Here is a 7,361-nt window from a genome sequence, read left to right as displayed (position 1 = left end):
GTAGTGAAGTAAAAGTAAAAGTTACTCAAAATAAAACTACTCCAGTAAAGTACAGATACTTGAAACATTTACTTAAGAACAGTAACGAAGTAAAACTACTTTGTTACTGTCCACCACTGCATAGAGGCTACGACGTATGTCCGACGCAGAAGTAAATATCAGCCTTTAATCTACTCTCCTGTCTGATTTGTGGTTAAGGCTAGAAGGGATACAGCTGCGGCTACTTGGCATGCACATTTACATATTTTCCGAGCCAACAATATAACGTGAAACCTAGGAAAATGGTTTTAAAAAAAGCACATGGCGCCATATATATATATATATATATATATAGTGTTGGGGAAAGTTACTTTTAAAAGTAATGCATTACAATATTGCGTTACTCCCTAAAAAAGTAACTAATTACGTTACTTAGTTACTTTTTATGGAAAGTAATGCGTTATATTACTTTTGCGTTACTTTCACGCTACTTTTTAAATATATGCAGGGCTTGATTGTTTTTAATATAAGAAGTTCTATTTATAGCAAATATAAAAGCCCTTTCACACCAAAAAGTGTAATGAATAAACCTCAGGCTGAAGCAAAAGTAAATTCACGTCTGTACCGTAGAACGCAGGAGAAGAAACACTCTTCAGCAATAAAAAAACAAAGCACAGTTGTTAGTTTCTCTAAAGTCATTTTTGCTTATTAGTATGGTTGAACTGGATCATCAAAGGTCTGCAGCAAAGACATTGGTTAATAAAATGGGATTGGATACATTTGTGTTATTTAACATATTTAATTATTGCAGGTTTGCGTCATATTCTGAGTTTGCATTTCACTGTTTTAATTCATTTTGATGAATACTAAATCTGTTTTTTGTGAGTCGGATGAATTAATGCACATTCACATTTAGTCTAGAACTACAGTAACATCATGTTCACACAGCGCACACAACTCCTTAGAGGAAGTTAAATTAAAAGCGCCCATCCATTAAAAAAAAGTGTCTCACACGGCTCCGGGGGTTGAACAGAGGCCTTCTGTAAAAGCATCGATTCGCAACAGAAGGCCTTTTGAATATGGATATTTTTCTTACAAAAACGCATCGATTCGCTACAGGAGGCCTTTGTTCACCCCCCGGAGCTGTGTGAGACACTTTTTTTTATGGATGGGCTCTTTTTATTTCACTTCTTTTGGACTGATGCATGCAACACCCGCTGAGTGGCATTAAACAGCTTGAAAGATCAAAAACAATTTTTAATATAACTCCGACTGGATTCGTCTGAAAGAAGAAAGTCATATACACCTAGGATGACTTGAGGGTGAGTAATTTATGGGCTAATTTTCATTTTTGGGTGAACTAACCCTTTAAGTCTTTTGTCAATAAGTAGAGACTGAAGAAATAACGCAGTGAACCTTGTTTCATGTATCTATTTTAAATTTAGAGAGAGTTTTAAGAAGGCGACAAAACTGCTTATGAAAACGAGTTAGTAACAACATGAGGGTGAGTAGCCTATTATGATAACAGCGTTATCTCTATATTGTTATAGAGTTCTGTGACAAAATTCATGTCACAAGTTTTTGACAAGAGGTCACTGTCAGGCAGTTGTTTTAACCAGATGTCTTGCTATTAAAGTTAACAATCGCCTGTTAATAAATAATTAGGTTAATAAGATAAATAATTAGGCCTAGTTTTTGTCAAGTGTTTATTTAAAAACATCCAGTTATGCAGAATATAAGATGGTAAATATTTAATTGATGAGTTGTCAGCAAGAATCCTTGCAGTGTATGCATATATATTCCTGAGTGGCATGAGAAGATTTCTGAGGACAGACAGACAGACAGACAGATAGATAGATAGATAGATAGATAGATAGATAGATAGATAGATTTTCTTATAGAATTTTATTTATTTGTTTGTTTGTTTATTTAAGCTTAATTTTGAGTAATTTGGCCCTTCATAATAAAATGTGTAGTTCATCATTATTAATTGTGGTAGTCCATTTTTTTTTTCATGTCACATACAAATTAATAGCACATTACATATTGAAAGACTGTGTTTGCAAAACTTGTTAACCAATTATTGTTTAAGCTATCAGAAACAAGCAGAACCATCAAAGTATCTGCAGATCTAAATAATCATATGTAGGGGCTTTTTTCAGATGCTTGCTATGTTTACAAGCTGTTTTTCAGAATGAAAATACATTAATTTGAACTCTTAACACTTAGAACTAGCAATTTAATATAAATTGACCAGAACCTGAAAAATACTTCACCACACGGTATGAAGCAAAACAACAGAAGCCCGTTTTTTCCCCCGCTGTACACATTTCTGTGAAACATTTAGCTTTTTATTTGGCTCTCAAGTTCAGGCGAAAGTAGGCTAAAAGTTCACATTTCAGGCATTTGTCATACTTCATGTCATTTCTAATTTCAGTGTATATTTATTGTATTAGTAGAAACATTTCATGATGCATTTCGTTGTTTCATCATATTTTGTTCACTTAATTCCTCCTTAGCTACGCCTCAGGTCAGCTATGATATTCCTGAGTGGCATGAGAAGATTTCTGAGGACAGACAGACAGATAGATAGATAGATAGATAGATAGATAGATAGATAGATAGGTAGGTAGATAGATAGATAGATAGATAGATAGATAGATAGATAGATTTTCTTATAGAATTTTATTTATTTGTTTGTTTGTTTATTTAAGCTTAATTTTGAGTAATTTGGCCCTTCATAATAAAATGTGTAGTTCATCATTATTAATTGTGGTAGTCCATTTTTTTTTTCATGTCGCATACAAATTAATAGCACATTACATATTGAAAGACTGTGTTTGCAAAACTTGTTAACCAATTATTGTTTAAGCTATCAGAAACAAGCAGAACCATCAAAGTATCTGCAGATCTAAATAATCATATGTAGGGGCTTTTTTCAGATGCTTGCTATGTTTACAAGCTGTTTTTCAGAATGAAAATACATTAATTTGAACTCTTAACACTTAGAACTAGCAATTTAATATAAATTGACCAGAACCTGAAAAATACTTCACCACACGGTATGAAGCAAAACAACAGAAGCCCGTTTTTTCCCCCGCTGTACACATTTCTGTGAAACATTTAGCTTTTTATTTGGCTCTCAAGTTCAGGCGAAAGTAGGCTAAAAGTTCACATTTCAGGCATTTGTCATACTTCATGTCATTTCTAATTTCAGTGTATATTTATTGTATTAGTAGAAACATTTCATGATGCATTTCGTTGTTTCATCATATTTTGTTCACTTAATTCCTCCTTAGCTACGCCTCAGGTCAGCTATGAAGGCCTATGGAGTGCTATGGGGGGATCTGCTATCCTCTCATCCAGTCATTCCTTTGGTTTAAAGGTGACATGTAATGAAAATGTGACTTTTTCCTTGTTTAAGTGCTTTAATCGGGTCCCCGGTGCATCTACCAACCCAGAAAACGTGAAAAAGAACAACCCAGTAAATTTTTTTGGTAAGCCTTTCTCTGCAAGCTTGTGAAAAAACGAGCCGCTCAGATTTTGCTCCTCTGTGACGTTTTAAGGGGAACTTATTATAATATTACCGCCCCTTAATTTGCACATTTCCACCCACGGCGCCACCATTGTGTTCAGAAGTGACATCGGTGTACCAGTTATAACGCCATGGCAAATGTTTGAGCAAAGCATGCTAACTGTTCTGTCTCTGGCTGCACTGACGAGCACAGAACACTGTTAAGAGTCCCAGCCTCAGAGGAGACAGAAGAGCAGTGGATTTATTGATTTATTTACTGTATATTACGCTGCTGCCACACAGATCTTATATAAACATACAATTTCTTTCCCAGCTGTTTACCTTCACAGACATAATCGGCTGTTTTTGTAACTTATGTGTTTTTAACATAAACTTATGTGTCTTTGACAGTTTAAGCGCAATAAAACATGACAGAGAACTTAGTTTAGTACTCACATGCTGTGTGACAGCCGCTTTCTTCTTCTTCTTCTTCTTCTGGTGTATTATGGCGGTTTGGCAAGCCAACAAAAAATCTGGATCTGGAGTGTGGGGTGTGCATAGATTTGGAAGAAAAAATGGAGGAAAAGGAGAGAGGAAATTAAAAACTGTTCCTGTGTTTTTCAGGTATTTAAATAATATTTCATGCACTCTTGATTGCACTGACCCATTTCCTAACAATACTTTTAGAGAAATATTATCAACTCCTAGCCATCCTAATTCTTGAATTAAAGGGATAGTTTCCAAAAATGAAAATTCTGTCATTAATTACTCATGTCGTTCCAAACCCGTAAGATCTTCGGAACACAAATTAAGATATTTCTGATAAAATCTGAGAGCTCCCTGACCCTGCATAAACAGCAATGCAAATGCAATGTTTCCAGGTCCAGAAATGTAGCAAGGCCATCTGTAAAATAGTCCATGTGACATCAGTGGTTCAACCGTAATTTTGCGCAGCTACGAGAATACTTTTTGTGCGCAAAGGAAACAATAATACCATAATTTATTCAACAATTCTTCTCCCCGAGTTACGTCTTCTGCCATTTTGGAGAGTACCCCAGAACGTAATCAACATAATCATCCTTGTTTACATTCAGCATGTGCGCGATTACGATTCATCTAAAAAACTGTTTATTTGGGCATGAAGCCTCTCCTCCACTGACATCCATAAAAAAACAGCCTCTGGTCTCCTTTCCCATGTACTGCGTTAGCATTAGCCGTTACACTTTTTTGGCTAAAGGTTGCAGGCTTGCCTTCTAGTGGCTTTGGCCTTAGTAATCCTAAAGACATTGATTAGCTTGTTTGACTACGGTTGGAGCTAAACTCTGCAGGACAGCGGCACTCCAGACCAGGACTGACGTTGCCTATCCCTGCTCCAGACACTTGATTGGACTGACATATGTAGTTCTCTATTAAAAATCTTTGGTTACTTCATACCAGTGAACTCTTCGATGTTATCATTACTGAATGACGACTCTATGGCCCTGTCCCAAATCGGACCCTAAATCCTTGCGTTCTTCCAATTGTGCACAAACATCTACATTGAAGACCTGGACTATAGTGGCTGAGGAGAATTCAAAGTATCAATCACAAATCAAAGACCTGAACTCAGAGTGAACACAGTTGACTTCTCCTGCCCTCCCCACCACCCCGCCCCCTGTGTGTATGTACCTTTGACATATATGTCTGACATACCATAAAACATTTGATCATTTGTGTGTGTGTGAGTGTACTTGTTTATGCTACCAAATGTCCCCACAAGGATAGTAAAACCTGAAATTTTTGACATTGTGGGGACAGACTTGTGGTCCCCACAAGGGAAGAAAATTATTAAAAATAGTAAACGATGTTTATCTGAAAGTGTAACAATGCAAACAGGTTTTCTTTAAGGGGTTGGTTTAGGGTTAGGGGATAAAAAATTTGCGTTTGGTCAGTATAAAAGTAATAGAAGTCTATGGAAAGTCCCCACAATTCACAGAAACAAACATGCGTGTGGTGTGTGTGTTTTTACCTGCTGCATAACATGTGCTCTTTTGAAAAGAGACTGCAGGGTTAAGTGGGGTGGGAGAGGGATTAAAATAAAAAAATAAAATAATTATATTATATTATGTTCACTTCATAACATTTTATGCTGCATTTCATGTTATTTTTATATTTTACTTAAATTAACAACGGCATATGGTATTGAATGTCATATTTCGTCAAATAAATAAATAAATGAATAGACAGACAGACAGAAATATAGATTTTATATATTTTATATTATATTTAAATATAATAGATTTAGATTTTATATTATATCTCGTTTTATATCTATTTATTATTTCTTACAACATTCCGTGATTACATTTTATAAATACGTGTGCATTAAATAATTTTTTTTGTACGCGAAGCTTTATAAATTAACGTTCATAATCTGTGTAAGTGGAGGAGACTTTTATTATTGCTCCTTATTTGTACCCTTGGTGAATGACCCTGCAGCGCTCAGGTTGATTAACCCGGAAGTACCCACGCGGCACTCCGTCCGGTTCTGCGGGCTCAAGGGGAGAAACGCTGAAGCACCATGGCTCTGTTCTAATCGCGTTTATTAAGAGAAGTGTGATCAATTTACCGGCAATCCGTCACCATCCGCGCCTTAAAAATGGACCTCCAGTCAAGAGGCTTGTCCTGGGGGCATCAACTTTATCAGTAGTAACATCTGGAAACTGTATTTATTATTTTTTCCCCCATACTGTCACTTTTTCTCGCCTTTGCACGCTACATGGGATTTAAACCTAAAGTGTCAGCAGTTAGCCACCACTTCTCACGTGATTAACCCAAATATCCCTGTGGAAACCAAGACGCCCTCTGTTAGTAACAAAAAAACAAACTTTCAAGAAACACGTTGACGAAGTCTTGCCCTCAAGTTTTCCCATTTGTCTGCGGCGCCGGGTGAGTAATCCTGTCTATGCTAACTTTGATAGCCGCGTTTAAACCGATAATCGTAGGGGCCAAGCGGGCCTAGATTGATCCTCACGACGGGTTTAATGTTGATGTGTGCTCATGTATCAAACATTTTCTTCGTAAAACGCTTTTCTTTTAACTTGTCAATGATTATTTTCCCAATGTCCCTCCCTAATAAGCCGGTTATGTGTTTCTGGGGCTTTATTTCCCAGCACGTCGCTTTTTTCAGTTTCACATTCATATTGCTCATATTTCTGGGAGTCGGTCATCTGAAATTTGGGGAACATATAAACTCGGCACAGTTTTGTCCCGTCCCGTTGAGGTTTACATGGCCTATCGACCGTGGATGGCTTGTTCTCTGGTATTTGAGGAGCATTTGTGACCGTTAAATGTCTCATGTGACGCGTCGAAGGAATGTCGGCACGCGGACGCTATAATACGTTTGACCGATTTTTTTCCTCAACACTCGATTTTACCGACGTTTTACATACGATACTGTAAACGAACCGGAGCGTCGATCTCACTGCCCGTCGGCTTTCACCATGTCATTGATTTAGAGGGGTGTAGCTAATTAGCTAGTGCGGTGAAATCGACACTTCCCTTCACATTTGCTTTGGGCCCGGCTTGATTTTATGGTTTTCTCAGATGGTTGTCGAGGTGGGTTTGATGGTCAGATGGCGTGTGGAGGTCGTTAAATCTTGGTTTGGGAATAAAACTATGTTGTTATGGTATGGAAAGTGGAGTGGATCTGAACGTGTCGGTGCCATATGCAGGCTAGCGCTGTTAGCCACACCGGCAGTGCATCATGGCTGCGCTGTGACACGTCTGTAGGAGCAGATCGCTGCTTTCCTCACACTTCTGGGAACCCAGTGTGCACAAAACTCAACATTTGGAAAATGTTACCATATGGTTTTTTTTTTTTTTTTTT

The sequence above is a fragment of the Sinocyclocheilus rhinocerous genome, unplaced genomic scaffold (genome assembly GCF_001515625.1).
Source record: "Sinocyclocheilus rhinocerous isolate Xijiao unplaced genomic scaffold, SAMN03320098_v1.1 scaffold507, whole genome shotgun sequence".
Classification (NCBI taxonomy): Eukaryota; Metazoa; Chordata; class Actinopteri; order Cypriniformes; family Cyprinidae; genus Sinocyclocheilus; species Sinocyclocheilus rhinocerous.
This window is presented reverse-complemented; position numbering follows the sequence as displayed.